A 17,881-nucleotide genomic window follows, 5' to 3' on the forward strand; every position below is an offset into this window, starting at 1 on the left:
AATGATGTAACTATTAACTTCCGTGCAGTTACATAGAGGACAAATCTAGCCCAATGTGTTTGGCGGAAAAACTTTTAGGATTGAGTCCCGGTCGTATTGAAATCAATAGGAGTTTTACCACTGATTTTAGGAGAGCAGAATTTGTCTGTAGTGTGGAGGAATGTGATGACCTCAGTAAGGATGTATTCATCAGAGAACAAGTTGTTTACATTTCTGATTAGTAGCACAGAGTCACAATTTTGTCTCAGAATCACAGCCTATATTACAGGAGTTGAGGACAGGCAAAACTGCAGTGGGAATCCTTGAGGGAATTTTAATTGGCCAGAATACTTACGGGAATGCATAGAGCAGCAGATACACCTACCACATTAGCTCAGCTCCACCGGATGGTGTACGTTGGGTCAGGTCTATGGTTCCAGCCTTATGGACTGCTACAATTCTTGTATTGAGAGTGTGATGATTGCAATTGTGGCTGATCCATGAAGAGATCTATTTTCTGAATGGCTTTGTTTGGGCTTCTTTCCCCCCAGCTCACCTCAGTACCCACTCAGGGCCAGTCATAACCTTGAACAAATACAGCAATAAGGAACAGAGTCAATCTTTGGTACAGACTGAACATGCTCCAAAAACTTTTCTGGAAAGGGATGTAAGTAAGTTTTTGTTTGGAGTTCTCTGTTGAAGGATAAAGTAGCTTTGTAAGGGATTGTCTCTCTGTATGGTCTGGTCTGAAGATGAGGAGAGAGGCTGTCTGGGCACTCCCTTAGCACTCCTGCAGTAGCTGTCGCTGACTGCAATGCAATGCAGTTTCAATTTCTCTTCATTTAACATTATTTTGATTCATTTTAATTTTGTTTCAGTAAACCAATAAGTTACAGCCAATTGGCAGGATGGTAATTTTTTCAGATTCCTGTGCAAAATGCTTGCTACTAACCTTTTAAAAAAGTTACAATCAACTTTAAATGGAGCTGCAAATAGTTTTTAAAAACCTATAGCTGAACATCTCAAATATCAACAGCAAGAGAAGTAGTCAGTGCACAAAATTACACACTCATTTTCTTTTTGTTTGGGTCCCTTGAAGTCACAGATCCCCAGGCCTTGTTCTTGGAAATGTTAGTAGTATAGTCCATGCTAGCACATCACAAGTTTCACAGAGATGGTCTGTAGAGATTCAAGCTTTTATTTCCACCAATTTATGGTATTATTTTGCAAAAAAAAAAAAAAAAAAATCCAGAAAATTCCAGTCCTAGTTGCAAAAACTCAAAAGCTGATGTCTCATTCCCTGGTCGGATGGTGAGATAAAAACAGCTCTCATTTTGGCTCAACATTTCAAATCTTTGACAAGAGATTGGGTCACCATCTGATTGGCACTATATTCTGAGGTATTCAGTCAAAAAAAAAAAATCGAAACACAGTCACCTTCCCAAGATAATATCGTATTATTTTTATTGTGGTTGTGTAATTTGATTCTTTTGAAAACCTAAATGGTTTTATTAGCTCATTTTCTAATTTATGTAGTCAAACCATATTTCAATACCATTTTTACCTTTTTATATCCTATACGATCAGTTGCTATTGTTGAGGATATTTCATAAACTCTATTAAACTAAATTTCAACTTTTGAATTTTATTTTTTTAGTTAAGCATTCAAAATTAAAAGAACCCTAGGAAATGTGGTACAGGTGAGCAGTAGCTTACCAAAGGTTTGTTTTATATCTCACAGGGTATTCAGAAAGTCTTAATTCATGTTTGGAAAGTCATAAGATCATTGCATGAATGATGGTATATCACAGAAAGTATAAAATATTGCAATGCCCAGCATTCTTTAGTAATCTACTCAGTCATTGTTCAGCCACTAGACAGATGTTGGGTACTGCTGGCTTTCAAGCATAAGCTTTAGATTCGATGTGCTTAGGTTCCCCTCCTCCCCTCCCCGCCCCCAAAAAAGAAATCCACAGATTTGAGTCCCAGTAGGGTCAATTAAATCTTTTGCTATTCTGAGGGTCTGGACTGTTTTTTAATAATACTTTTTCAGATGACACCTTAAAATCCAGAAGTCTTGTCCATACTTCAGAGATATTATTGGACTAGTGGATGGGGGAAGCAGTAGATTTGATAGATCTCAATTTTAGTAAGGCTTTTGGCACAATTCCACATGACATTCTCATAAGCAAACTAGGGAAATGTGGTCTAGATCAAATTACTGTAAGATGTGTGCAAAACTGGTTGAAAGACTGTCCTCAAACAGTAGTTACCAATGATTCACTGTCAAATTGGGAGGATGTAGTTCTTGGGGAGTCTCACAGTGGTCAATCCTGGGCCTGGTACTACTCAATATTTTCCTTAATGACTTGGATAATAGAGTCAAAAGTATGCTTCTAAAAATTTGCAGATGACAACAGGCTGGGAAAAGCTGGAAGTACTTTGGAGAACAGGATTAGAATTAAGGCCAATTCTCTAATTTGCCTAAAACAGACAAGTGCAAACTAGTACACTTAGGATGGAAAAATCAAATGTATAACTACAGAATGGGGAATAACTGGATAGGTGGTAGTACAGATTAAAAGGATGGGAGGTATAGTGGATCACAGATTGAATGAGCGTCAACAAATTGATGCAGTTGATAAAGAGGCTAATATTCTGAGGTGTATTAATAGGATTTGTTGCAAGACATGGGAAATAATTGTCCTGTTCTACTCAGCATTAGTGAGACTTCAACTGGAGTATTGTGTCCAATTCTGGGCACCCCACTTTAGGAAAGATGTGGATGAATTGAAGAGAGTCCAGAGGAGAGCAACAAAAAATGATAAAAGGTTTAGAAAACCTGACCTATTAGAAAAGGTTAAAACCTAGGCATGTTCAGGTCTTGAGAAAAGAAGATTGAGGGGAGACCAGATAAGTCTCCAATTATGTTAAGGGCTGTTCTAAAGGAGACAGTGATCAATCGTTCTCAATGTCCACTGAAGGTAAAACAAGAAGTAATGAGCTTACTGCAGCAAGGAAGGCTTAGATTAGATAGAAAGTTTTTTCCTAACTATAAGGATATTTAAGCTCTGGAACAGGCTTCTGAGGATGTTATAGAATCTCCATCATTGCAGGTTTTTAAGAACAGGTTGGTCAAATACCTGCCAGCAATGGTCTAGGTTTATTTGGCTCTGCCTCAGTGGACGGAGGTGGACTAGACGATCTCTTAAGGTGTCTTCCAGTCCTACATTTCTATGATTCTATTATAGAGCCCATGCACTTTTAAAAGAGGCTTGTTTCAGTATTCCCCTCCCCAAACTGTTACTCAGTGTACAGTGTGTTGGATATCATCCATAGTTCCACCTCAGTGGTGGCAATTTTTTTTAGTGGTTATATCTTTTTTGGGGATTTTTAGGCAATTATCACCACGGTATCAAAGGTCAGGCATTGTAAGTATATACTGCCTTAGAATTCATTGGGATGAAAAGTACAATATGAAGGTGCATCATAGTTACTGCTAATTCAGTCCTTAAAACTGCATCTACTACTAGTGATAAATTTTCACTTCCACCCTCTGCAATCAAAACACACAGTAACAGATAAATAATACTGAATTTTCATGTGTTTTATCTGTTCTTTGTACCGACAAAAAACTAAAGTTTACATTGTAGTTTTTCTGGTATCTTACACTATCACTAAATTCACTCTAATAACATCATGGTTTTTTTTAATTAAAGACATTCCTGAATTTTTAAAAGGTTTAATGGGGGAGGAGGTGGCAACAAGGAAGAAAAATTGATAAATGTTGCCTTCATCCTGACACAGAGTACAGCTTTTAAGAACTTGACTGTTTCAATGAAAACCTGACAGGAGGTCAGCAACCCTACATGTGCCTATGTACATATGGCAGTTTGAGTTTATTCTAACTGTCATAGCTTGTTATGACAGATTTTTCTTTGTGGTTATGCCTGTTAACTACTCCTGCTCACATTGTTCTTCATAATGCTCTGGAGAGCTAGCCTATCATTTCAAGTGTGAAGAAATTATAAAGGGGTCTATAAAGAATTTCAGAGTACAGGAAATAGAGGTCATTGTAAAATGACTTTCTTTCTTGAGGCTCTTGGTTAAAAAAAGTTTTATGTTTACCAAGTCAGAAAAAAAACTCCCCTTACAAATTGCACTTCAGAGTCAGAGTCAATGTGTTGATGCCATTCAAGGACATGCAGTTTTATTTTCTCAATTAAAAAAAGTGAATGCATTTTTCCCCATTAAGGACACATTGAAAGGTAGAAGAATTGCATAAAAGTGCCATTTTGGCTTAGGTTTTTAATATTATACATAATAGGGGGTCATTTATTATTATACCTTGAAAACCTAAAAATTTACTCAAATGTGGAAGTTTCCATTGTTTTATGCCCTAGCTTATGTTTTAGGGCCAATTCACTGTATTAGGCTAAATCTCTGGTATATTCTTTGGAAATAAGCATTTGTTTATACTCTGTGACTGCAGAATAAGGAATGTACAATTTCATCCTCAGTACAATAATGTGGCCAAAATTACTCAAGTTTGATAGCTCAGGAAATAGTTTTCCGACCAGCAATGTGTACCTAAGGGGTTCTCAAATGAGTGGATACCATTGTGTTTGGTGTAATAATATTTACATTTGGAGGCAATTTAGAATACAAGTGCTTCATTAGAACAGCTGTACTTAGAATCCTCTAAGTTACATGAAGAACTCTACCCATAGTCAGATACTAGTTGCCCTCAGTGGGTCTGTGCTGATTCCTACAAGCTGAGGAAATGGCCCAAAGTCTGTATGGAAGATAGATTAGAGAAAGTCTGTGTGCTTGTATATATGTGTTCTACTATGTTTGTTAGCTTTCAACTTGAAACAGCTTTTATGTTTTGTGGTGATCTTTCCCTTAGTTAGCCCCTTATAACAGCTCCATTCCCAAGAAAACAAACCTCCACCTTAACAGGATTTCTTTTACCTTGTCATCATACCAGTATCTGTACAGAGATAATAAATGGTCCACATATTCTATAGGAGTGATTTCTTGAAACATTACCAGACCAGGGAATCGGTACTACTGGTGGAAATAGAATGAATCTTAGTAGTACTGCATTCTGAATTGCTTCACTTCCAAATATCATGCACTGATCATCAAGCATACTGTGTCATCATGAACATTTATATTAGTTCAGTGTAATCAGTGGAATTAACTGAGGGCAGATGGTGAAGACATAGGATGGCACAGATTTATATTACATGATAAATATACATGGAGCTTGTCAGTGAAATAAAAGAAAATGTCTTTGGCTTCAAAGAGTTTACAGTCTAGGGTTCTGATCTTGTGTATACTTACTGCCTGAACAATTTTAAATCGCATGAATAGCCCAATTAAAGTCAATGGACAATATTGTGACATCAGTTTTTATGCAGATCTTCCACTGACATTAATGGGGACTTCTGTACAAAACCGGATGGCATGATATGGCCTAATGGAAATAGTCCCAATGTGTAGTGTGAGCAAGACCAGTTTCTAAATTAGGATGTGACATAAAAGATGGTGTTGACATTGGGTAATATGGGGGTAGGGACAGGGAGGAGAAGGGGACAGATATAAGGTCTTGAAGTTGGTTAGGTTGGGGTCTTGAAAACTGTATTTTTAAAAAAAAGTTATACTTTTGCTAAAGAGAGAAAATTCAAGTTATATGCTTCATGAAAGATAGTTAAAAGTATACACCTGAATTTATAAACAGAAACAGACACGTTGAATATTCGCACTAAGATATTGCAGTAACTGGAATTACATAAACGCTAAGATAGAAAGCACTTCTCAGCTCTATATAGCATCACTTCTCAGTACTGCACTGCTGGTCTGGCTGTGGGAGGGCAAAGGTTCCATCTCCCTGCATCCATAGTCTCATATTCAAGAGTGATAGAATACTTGAGTCTCCTTTAAAAGGCCACAGCTTGGATGGATGGTGTTGTGGTTACAGCACTGGCCTGCAACTCAGGAGATCTGGTTTCAATTCAGTGATCTGCAACATGCTTTCTGTGTGACCACGGGCAAGTCACTCAGTCTATCAGTAAAATTAGGACAATACAAGTTTCTCACGGTGGTGAAGAGCAAAAATATATTCAAGATTGTGAGATAATCAGATGCTATGGTGGCAGGGGCCATAAAAGTATTGAGAGGTGAGTTTTAGATTGTGGAGCAACAGATCATACTACTTGGCAATAGTTATTATAATAAATAAAATTCAATACATTCTAGTTTAAAACCCAGACTCAAAATAGCCTCCATGATCACGGACATTATGAATTCTCCAAGTGAAATCTTACCTAACGTGGAAGAACAGAACTATGTGAATGAAATAGATTCCAAACTTGGATAAACACAGCAAGAGAATGGACACAACAGAGCAAAAAAAGTGAGTGAACTGGGAGACAGAATTTGAAAGAGACAGGAAATTAAAGATTAGAAAAATGTTGATTTTTAAAAAACTTGTTAAGATGAAAGATTTTAGAAAGCCGAATTAGACATTCAAGTCTCAGAATGCTCAGAGTAGAAGGAGGAACTGAAGAAGGGAGAACAATTGTTTTTGTTCAAAAATTGCTAAATCCCAACTTGTAAGGAGACAAGAATAAACCTGTTTTTGAACTAGAATCAGATTCTGAGCTTTTAACAGCAAGAGCTAAGGAAAATGTACCTCCTTGGTTTCTTATTAAATACCTGATATTTAAGATAAGGAATAAATTCTCAGAGACACAGAATTGTGTAGATGGAAGGAGAAATCACTTTTCAAGATAACTATTTAAGAATAAATATTAATTGATGTAAGATACTAATACAATAGATTAATGTTAGGAAAAAGTCAAGTAATCTTTTCTACTCAACTAGAGTCACTCATGCATTAGGGAAAAGAAGAAAGGCCCTCTCTGGGATCAAAACTGAATCTGCCTTTGTGATGCTGTATGATTTAATACAGCCATTTATATAAAATTGATATTACCACTGTTAAACAATTGCAACAAATCTTGTACAAAGCATATCATGTAATATGACAATGGAAAAGTTATTTGCTAAGTATGATTATCTTGTTTATATGCATGTATCATCTTTATATCTGAAGTTATGAATATTGTTTATGCACTGGTATCTTATACATGTGCTCTATTCCTGGGTAACACCCACCAGATAAGATTTACATCAAGGCCAGACAGCTATGTATTGATGGCCTGTCATTTAGCTCTCACAATGGACCATAGAAGAAATTCATTCTGCCCAGGTAGCTCTTCCTGAGGATGCCTCAGCCTCAAAAGAGGCCAATTGCTACCCCTGAGAGACATCAAGCCATGTAAAGACATGGGATATGCTCATGTGACCCTGGACTCCATCTTGGGCCAGTAACTTTCCACACACTGGGCTGTGAGCTTTGTTTGAAACAGTAAATTTCCAGGCACATGGAAAGAGTATAAAAGACCCCTGAGATATCTCCGTTTTTCCTCTCTCCTGCCCTGAATATCTGGATTGTGGATTTACAACTAAAAGGAGCATAATGAACTATGGACTGAGGACCTTCCAATCTCTTGGAAGTGACCAGAGAGACTTTACAAGCCCGCCGTCTATACTATCACTGCTATACATTTGATACAAGAACTTTTCAATTATTGTATGTATCTAGAGTAACAGCCGTGTTAGTCTGTATTCACAAAAAGAAAAGGAGTACTTGTGGCACCTTAGAGACTAACCAATTTATTTGAGCATGAGCTTTCGTGAGCTACAGCTCACTTCATCGGATGCATCCAATGAAGTGAGCTGTAGCTCACAAAAGCTCATGCTCAAATAAATTGGTTAGTCTCTAAGGTGCCACAAGTACTCCTTTTCTTTTTGTATGTATCTAATTACCCATTAACAACTTATTATTTATTTCATTATTAAACCTTTAGCTTTTAGTTACTGAAGGATTGCCAGGGCATGACTGGCACCAGCATAATTATTGGGATTATTGAGTTATATATTGACCTGGGTAAATGGCTGATCTCTTGAGATTTGAAGGACCCTATATTTGATTAAATTGCTTTTCAGTAGCCATTCATCATGGAGTTCAGTGTCTGGGTGATGAGACAAAGGCTGGAATCCCTAAGGAGATGGCACCTCTGACTTCTTGTTAACCAGTGTGGTGAGACAGAAGTTTACTTTTGTCATTAGCTTGGTATAATCTAATGATAGAATAACCACCATTTTGGGGGTGAATCTGCCCTATTTCTTAGCAGTTTGTCCTGAGTCTGGTATTCTCAGCTGTGACCCATTGGGGCATGGTGACAACCTTTCAACGAAGCCCACCTAATAAAACTTGAACCCAAACAATTGCTATGAGAAAAATACAGATTTTTTCCACATATCTAGATCAGGTGGAAAAAAATGGGATTTTCAGACTAATCCTGCTAGATGCTGAACCCCCTTCACTCACTGAATGGGAGAGGAGCAGATGGGGACACCTCACTTCATAGGATCAGGATAAGTGAGCTAAATTCAGGAAATGTTTATTCCATCCTGATCATATAAGGCAGTGCCTCTCAACCTTTCCAGATTACTGTAGCCCTTTCAGGAGTCTGATTTTGTCTTGCGTATCCCAAGTTACACCTCACTTAAAAACTAGTTGCTTACAAAAATCAGACATAAAAACACACACACAAAGTGTCACAGCACAGTATTACTGAAAAAAATGCGTACTCTCTCATTTTTACCATATTATAAATCAATTGGAATATAAATATAGTACTTACATTTCAGTGTATCATATATAGCCAAGTATATACAGGTCATTCTATGAAATTTTAGTCTGCACTGACTTCACTAGTGCTTTTTATGTAGCCTGTTCTAAAACTAGGCAAATATCTGGGTGAGTTGGTGTATTCCCTGGAAAACCTCTGCGTACCTCCCAGGGGTAAAGCATACCCCGGTTGAAAACCACTACTCTAAGGCATTGATCTTCTTCAGCTTCCATTCACTGTAATGGAAATGGAGGGTGACCAGTATCTGTTAGGAGTACCGTAAGAAAGTCAATGTGAGTATATTCATGTTGGTGGGACTACTAATACGACTTTGTAGGATCTGGCTGGTGCTGTTCTCAGAAGACGAGTAGAGAGAGATCTGCTTCCCACATGACTAAATTCTGTTTCTTACTTGTATTTTACCAAGTCCTATTAATTTTGGAAATACTCAATATAATTATAGAATTATTGGTGAATCTTGCAAAAAGATGCAGAATGAGGGGATTCTTTAGTCAGGGATAGTGGCTTTGTCCATATCCAGTTAATTTAATTATTGGCTAGTAATGGGTTTAATGACCTCGCAGATTTGAACCTTCTTCCGAGTCTGGCAATCAAAATAGTCCTCTTATGAATCAATACAGAGACCTTTGCAGTCATGTTATTCTAGCTGCCAGAAACATGACAAGTAGGACACAGAAGATATTTCTCCAACTTCATTGTAATTAAGAGATCCACAGAGCACAGTCTCTCACAACAATGGACAAATTTATATTGGGCTAAATTGTGGCTTTGCCTCAAGCATGGTCTATGGGGTTACACCTAGCCACATCAGAGAAGGAATGTGCCTGATAGGGGGAGTCAAGGACGCAGTTTTACCTTTCAAATTGCGATGCTTGGACACCCATTTATTTGTGCTCACATTTGAGTGTGTAGTGTACAAAGGTGCTGTCCATAACCCTCCCTGCCTGCTCCCCACCCACTTACTCAGGGTGTATGTGTGTACACACACACACACATATATACCCTAAGTACACAGGGCCCACTTACTTCTGTAAACCCATACTCAAAAAGGGGGAGGGTCCTTATTCCTCCTTATGCCCATGAGCAAGTGCATGTCCACGTTACAATCTAGTTCATTCTTTACTGAAAGCTCATCAAGGTTACAATACTATCTGCATTCCTTTTTTAAATACGTGGGTTGAAAGGAAGTTCCACAAGGCTGCTGTGCAATGAGTAGAGGAAGTGGGGGGGGGAAGAGGAGAAAGATTATGCTGCCCCCCTTCAAGGAATGTGTGTGCTACCACATGCTGTGCCCCTTCATGGAACTTGTGTGCTTACCATGCGCCCTGAGGAGACAACTTAGCCGTGTATGATGCAAGATAATACTTGGCATGTACATAGTCTCTCTCATTCCTGGAGCTCATAGCCCTTTGAAAATATTAGTGATTTGTGAACAGAATCTGAATCTCCTGACTCCCAGTGCTATGCACTAACCATTAGACCACCCTCCTTTCTTTCTCTGGCTATACTACAAGTTAGGGATAATATTGTCTACAAGTGCTTCGATACAGGCTAGTCAAAATGGGCATTGTTGTTTCTAGAAGGCTCTTTGGCCAGTATGCTTCTTGAGATGGTGGAAGACAGGCTCCTGCAGTTTGCAGGTTTCCCACTATCTGCTGCAAGGTTTTCACAAAGTGTTAAAGCTATAATTGCATTCCCTGCCATAACAAATATAAATACACAAGGAACATTTGAGAGAGAGATAAGGTGTTTTAGCACACTGAGGCTTGTCCTATTGAATACATTATTTCTCCAAGGACTGCATCTAATTGCATCTTGAATGACTGCAATATCTCTGATTCAAGAGCTTTGTCTGGCAGGCCATTCCATCACATACGGTATTAATCGGAGGTGAAGTGTCTTTTTCTGTGTCTGTTCTGATCAAGTGTTTTTAACCTCTTTATGCCTTCTAATCCTATCCTCTCATCTGTGCTAAAAGCAATAAGTTGTGTATGTAATGTATAAGCATATTTTACACAATCCTGTCAACCAGAAAATCAAAGATAGTCAGGCCAGAACAAGGGATACTGCAATAACTGCTGCACCATGTATTAACAGATGCTGGGTTCTGAGTAACAGATTGCTGAGAACCAGATACATTAGGGAATGAGTAAATTCTCAATAATCAGATGAAATTGTAGAGTCATAAAAGCTGGACTGTCTTCCTATGTTTTTAAGGTGCCTCATTCAACGTACGGTATTACTGCGGTAGAATTAATAATTCAGATCAACCTGCCAATCCAGGATTATTCCCTCTAGCACATTTCCTCGTACTTTGTTCAACCTAGTTTTAAAAATTCCAAACCATGAGTATACTCATATTTCCTCAAAATCCTATAAAGAGGTTAAAGCAAAACCAAAACCAAAAAGCCCTACCTGTTGCATAAAGGTTTAGCATCAATCAATTAATATATTGTGTATGTTTAATTTACATGAGATCATATTTCAGTTAGACTTTGTCTAGTTTAGATCATAAACCCTTCAGAACAGGATTCTGTTGCAAGTAGCAGGGGAGCTAAAGGACTCCTCTGTCATTATTTACCCCCGGAGATATTTCTAGGGTATCATGCTTCCAGTTTTATTCCTTCACAGTTCACTTCCACCACATGAGCAGCCCTGATACTCTAAGGCCAAGGGAAAATAGAACCAGGGCCTCACAGCTGGGCAAGTTCTTCATTAACTTTCCCTGTGAGCCCTGGGGAAGGAAATACAAGGACTTCCCCACCCCCTCAAATAAACAAAGGGGAGGGCAGGTTAAGACCCCTTTAAAAACCTGCCCTGAAATAGATTCTAGTAGTAGTTGACCCAAATTCAGTTTTGAACTTGGGGGGCTCATGGATCCCCTCTTTATGCCAGGATATCAGGTTACCTTTGATATGCTGCTCCCTCCACACAGCAATTGCATATATATTTTACTCACCAAATTAATATGAAATTGGATAGGTTTCCATCCTTGGTCTTTCTGCTGCAAACCTGTCACTGAAATCTAGGGGTTTTTTTTGTAAGATAACTATTTTATACATCCCAACCTGTTCCAACAGGTTGAATGCTAGTCCAGGCTTCTTACCAGGTTGCTGGAGCAACATGGAGCACATCCAAGTGCTGGAGATACATCCAAGATGGCCACCACTATCACATAGGGAAGCAAAGGTGTTCACTAGCAAGCTGCACCATGGTCATCTGCCAAGCAGCCACCATATTGAAGTTGTTACTCGGGTATGTTGCTTGGCTACACCTTGGTTTCCTTATGGTGCTGGCCATCTTTGAGCTCTACAGTGACCTATTCAGCTCTTAGTTATATAAAAATACTGAGTGCTTTGTGCTATGTAGTTTCATCATTTTGAAATGAATGTTTTGTTGCATGATTATGTAGACAAGAAAAATTGAGATTTTTTCCTTATTACCCGTTGTCTATTCTTCTCTCTTTCCTTCTCCAATGGATTTGGGGACCTATGCAGGGGTCTAGCATTTGTGGACTGTTCGTGCGTTTTATTTGAGAGAGAAGACGGATTGTATTCATGCCTCATAGAGGTGAAGAGTATGTAGTGGGACTGCAGAGGGTGCACCTGTGTAGCTAGTGGATGATGGCCCCTGGTGGAGTGTTCGGAGATTGACCAGAATACTTAAACTATTTCGTTAAGGAAAAAAGGATCCAATGTTTTCAAGTCATGTGCCAACAAAAATGTGGGTGTATTCAGGCAATGCTGAGTGTGTAGCTCAGCAATTAATTACATTCAGAAGTAATGAATTCATCTGGTCATAGAGCAGATGGCATCACTGACTTCTCTATTACCTACCTAAGAGCCTCCCATCAGCTTGTGCCACAGACAATGTTAGCACCATGCAGGGGCTGCACTAGCTGCTATAGAGATGCTGTTGCTGTTTCTAACAATATCCACAGAAGAGCTACAGGTTATAGGAGGGGACTGCAGCCACCAACACGTCTGACACACAAGGCGGGTGAAGAAGAAACATCATGTTTCTCATGCCATAAAAAATTAACATACAGCTTCTGACACTGTGTGGAGAGTGGGAAGAAAGTATATCTGAGCAGCTTATAGGCCAGTCACAGTGATTCTACCCAAACAGCTAAATTCCTCCTTCCCCCACCAGAGCCATGTGAGCCATAGCTCTGCTCTCCCAGTCATTTTTATGTCATTCTTGGCTGGGGTGACAGCACATTGCCTGGCAGAGAGTAATATCTGGTTTAAGACCACTATGGCACTCCAGACAGCACAACAATACACTCACCAGTAAAACTCACTGTTATGAATATACCAAAACAAGAGGAAGGCATTATTTTGTTTGTACAGGGCTACATTCTGTCACCTTTACTGACACTGAGCTGGTATTGACATCTTTGGGACGGCTCACCGAGTAAGGAACTAATGAAAGTAATAATGGGTGGAAGAATCTGGCCTTACATGAATTTGCTAAATAATCTGAAAAAGGTACAAAGGATACTATCTAGGACAGTGAGAGAACCCCACAAGATCCTAGAAGTGCCCCATTGCCCCAAATCCAAACATAACAAAGGCTCAACTGTTCAGTGAGGAGGGAGCGCTCATATAGGGAGGCGGTTACATCTATAAAGGGAGCATGAAGGAAGGAGCCCATGAAGTAGAAAAAGGAAGTTCGCAAAAGTCCAAAATCTGGTTGTCGGGGGGGGGGGGGGGAATCAAGAGAAAGCACCTGCAAGAACTGCATTTTCAGAACTGTCCAGCTAACCATTGCACAAACCTCCGCTTCACATAACTAATTTAAGTAGCCAGTTTTTTCCCTTCAAATCTGCCCACAATGTTTACAGGAGTGGGTGAGGTTCTGTGGCCTGCAGTGTGCAAGAGGTCAGACTAGATCAGCTTGATGGTCCCTTCTGACCTTAAAGTCTATGAGTCTATGTTGAGATCATACAAAAATCAAGAGCATCCCTAATGATAAAAATACCACCTTTCGGAAGGATGGGTGTGGCGACGGTTGTAGGAAGAAATGAACAAGGCAGTCTATTTTGTGTATGCTGACCCTCTGAGGTGTGTGGCATGACAAAGAGTGGGTGCAGGTGATGTCCAGGGAACCCCTTCTTAATACAGAGCATAAGTGGCAGAAAAAAGATTTTAAAAGATAAGCTACAATCCAGATTCTGAAACAATGAAATTTAACTCCATTTGGTGAAGTGAGACATACAGCCTTGTGCAGGTGTGATGGCTTCCATCCTGACTGACACACGAGGGACTGAACTGGGGAACTTCAGAACTACAAGCATAAGCTGATACAGCTTGAAATAAAGGGTCAAACTCTTAACTGGAGACTGTAACAACTCATAGCCTCTGTGCATTGGCACAGCTCAGAAGCACGTACTCACCAGTGGGCTACAGAGCCACTACAGTGTGAATTTCACTGTGATCAAGTGAAATTAATTGTTTGCTTCTTGGAACAGCTAGTTCTCTAGAGCACACAAGAGAGGCTATTCTCAACATAGTCTTAAGTAATACATGGCAGTTAAGATATAACAGTAATTGAAATAGAAAACAACAGTGACTACACTATAATTAGGTTCAACATTCTTGGAGGTGGTAAAGTACCAAAAAGGGGACACTAAACTTAAGAAAGGAAAATTTCAATAAAATGAGACAACTATATTTTTTGCCTTTAAACAAGGAGTAAAATCCAGCATTGATACTATTTAAGAAAAACCACCACAGATTTTCAAAAGGCACGCATACTTCTAAAGAAAAAGGGGATTCAGGAGGCAAGAAGTAAATCAATATGGCTAAAATGGCAGAGACTGGGAAGTTGAGTCAAATAGAAATCTTCCCAAATCTGGAAATCTAAACACTGGTGAAGCAAATAAACAGGAGCATAAATTGCAGCAAGAAACATGCAAGAAGGCAATTAAGAGAGCTAAGATAGATTTCAAAGAACAAACAGCCAAATGTATAAAAACAAGCAAATGACACTTTCAGTATATCAGATGCATGAAGCCTGAAGAAGAATCATTGGGTCTAACGGACCATCAGAGATTAAAAAGTTAGAGGAAGGTCAGGACATTGGTGAGGAGCTAGGTTATTGCTTTGTATCAGTCTTCACAATAAAGGATGATAGAGATTCCTCTCCAGAACCTGCTCTTTTCTGATGATAGAGAGGAGGACACAGAAGCCAAGAACACAGCTTCAAAGAAATATTTGATATTTACGTATATAACTCTGGATTTTCATGTTATCATCATGCTAATAAAGGGTTCTCTATCTATTAGGAATTAGGATAAAACCTTTATAGGGGGCAGATTATCCCATATCTGCCTGCAGGAGGCTTTCTAGCATCCATTGCTGGCCACTTTTGGCGACAGAATACAGTACTGGAATAGATGCACCTTGGATCTGATCCAGTACTGAAGTTCTCATGTTCCTTATATACAAATGTCAAGGTTCCTTCCTCACTCTTAACTCTAGGGTACAAATTTGGGGACCTGCATGAAAGACCCCCTAAGCTTATTCTTACCATCTTAGGTTAAAAACTTCCCCAAGGTACATACTGCGCCTTGTCCTTGAACAGTATGCTGCCACCACCAAGTGTTTTAAACAAAGAACAGGGAAAGAGACCACTTGGAGACATCTTCCCCCAAAATATCAGATTCATATCATAATCAGATTCAAAACATAGAGAATCCCTCTAGGCAAAACCTTAAGTTACAAAAAGACACAAAAACAGGAATTCACATTCCCTCCAGCACAGCTTATTTTACAAGCCATTAAACAAAAGAAAATTTAAGGCATTTTCTAGCTAGATTATTTACTAACTTTACAGGAGTTGGAAGACTTGCATTCCTGATCTGTTCCTGGCAAAAGCATCACACAGACAGCCCAAACCCTTTGTCCCCCCCGCCCTCCAGATTTGAAAGAATCTTGTTCCCTCATTGTCCATTTTGAGTCAGGTGCCAGTGAGGTTATCTTAGCTTCTTAACCCTTTACAGGTAAAAGGATTTTGCCTCTGGCCAGGAGGGATTTTATAGCCCTGTATACAGAAAGGTGGTTACCCTTTCCTTTATATTTATGACAACACACATGACTGAAGTGCCAGAAGAGGAGGTACTGGATGTAGGCCTAACTTGACATAATTAAGACCTAATTTCTCAGTGAGCATGATTGGGAAGGTGAAAAGAAGACTAAATGTGCAACAACCATTAGGCTGGAATCAGTCTAGCTAAGATCAGCAGGAAGACCCTAGTAATAGGGACAGTGGACAAGATAAACCTAGAATATAGAAAAAATGTTATACATAGCCAGAGCATGCAGTACGGGGATTGGTTCCAGAAAAGTAACCAAGCCAATCATGAAGCAAGTTATGCAACAGAGAGTCAGGAATACAGATGTTCGTAAAGATCTATATAAGGAAAAGTTTGTGAGTGTAACTTTCGATTTGATGTGTACCCGGCATCCACCCCTGTGTTTGAGTCTGGCCAGTTTGGCATATAGCAACACTATGCCAAATAAAGGTATCTGAGTCAAGAATTCTGGAGTTGAACTGAGTTTTTGGGAACTGAGTGGAAAAGGGGATCCCAAAACTGGAATAAATTGACCTAATGCTTTTAAAATGAACAAGATGGTATATACCCAAGAATGCTGAAGGAACTTTAGTAGACGCATGTAATCTATCAATCGGAGGACCACAACGGGAGACCGATTCTTTAGGCTGGTGTCTAGGACACTCACTTGGGGTATGGGAGACCTAGGCTCTCAAGTCCCTGCTCCAAAGTGGGAATTCAAAGTTGAATCTCCCACACCTCAGGTGAGACTCCTAACCACTGGAGTACTGGGTATAAAAGAAGGGGACACTACTTTCTCTTCCTCGGTTTTGCGTATAGCACCTAAATCCCCTTTTTAATTTAGTCTGAAATATCAAAACATTTTTTTTAAAAAAGACAAAATGAACAATCTTGACATTTCCCTCCCAAATTTCTTCGACAAACAATTTGCTGAAAATCAACATTAAATCACAAAATGTTTTGGTCAACCTGAAGCTGTGTTTTTGGGCAAAAAAAGTTTGGGCCAAAAAATTTTGCCCACCTCCAGTAAAACCAGAAAATTCTTTAAAAATAAAAAGATAATGAGAGGAATAGGAATTATTAATTAAAGAAATCAAAATCAAAAGGAAGAGCTTGGTATGTTAAAGGCAATGACAAACACAATATCAGATATTGTCACTTCACAGCAACATTACTACTGCATGACATTTACCATAACGAATCTACATAACTCCTCTGCCTGAGTGAGAAAAACAGATGTAATTTTTGTCCTTCTTGGATTACAGCAATGTGATGCAGCTGCTACCTCAGCTGGAGAAAGTCTCATTCTCTTGAGGTAAGATATAATTAAGTTAGGGTGAATGCCAGAAGGAGGATAGCTTTCCAAGTGAAATCTCAAAATGTTATGGACAACTCTGTGTGAGAGTTTTATATTCTTATTATTAGTTAAAATAAATGCAGTTTTAAAGCTTTTGCCTTGACAGCATCTCAGAAGCGTACACTACATAAGCACCTGTTTGTAATCTGCACTCTATGGATGAGATCATAATTGGCCCAAACTAGATATCAGTAGTTTATAATTAGTTTGAACAGATAATTAAGAATACATATTTTGTCAAAGTAACATGTTCAGTCTCAATAAATCTCTATTAGAAAGATCTGCATTACTTCAATCAAAGCCTAAGACAAATAAAGAGTTTTCTCTTTTTTAAGGGAAATTTTATATGATACATTTGGATAGCTCTCACCTCTGTGGGATTCAGTCACTAAAAAATAAACTTAACCTTTCCACTTTGTAGCCAAATAAGAAAAGTCACTCAGTTTAAAGGAGAGCTGCCTTATAGTGCTACAACAGATTGTGTATCCCTCAAATTTTCTGCTACATTGTAAAATAAAATATATCCAGTATGGATTCTATCATTTACCATCTGCCCATAGCCAGTACAGCATACCACTTGATGTCATATGTTCATAAAAATGGAAAATAAGGCACATATTGCATCTGGTTTTGGATGGCATCCAGGGCGGGATGGACCAGAGGACCTGCACAGCAATG

At 38.9% G+C, this 17,881-nt stretch overlaps 1 long non-coding RNA gene across 1 annotated transcript in view; it reads right to left on the reverse strand.

The window, feature by feature from the left end:
• Positions 1-378: 378 nt before the first annotated feature.
• The window catches only part of LOC125620846 (uncharacterized), a 100,571-nt gene continuing 83,068 nt past the window's right edge, over positions 379-17,881 (reverse strand). Inside the window, exon 5 of the long non-coding RNA XR_007352347.2 lies at positions 379-564. This is a non-coding gene — a long non-coding RNA (uncharacterized LOC125620846). The remainder of the gene's footprint in view (positions 565-17,881) is intronic.

The sequence above is a fragment of the Caretta caretta genome, chromosome 1 (assembly GCF_965140235.1).
Source record: "Caretta caretta isolate rCarCar2 chromosome 1, rCarCar1.hap1, whole genome shotgun sequence".
Taxonomy (NCBI): Eukaryota; Metazoa; Chordata; order Testudines; family Cheloniidae; genus Caretta; species Caretta caretta.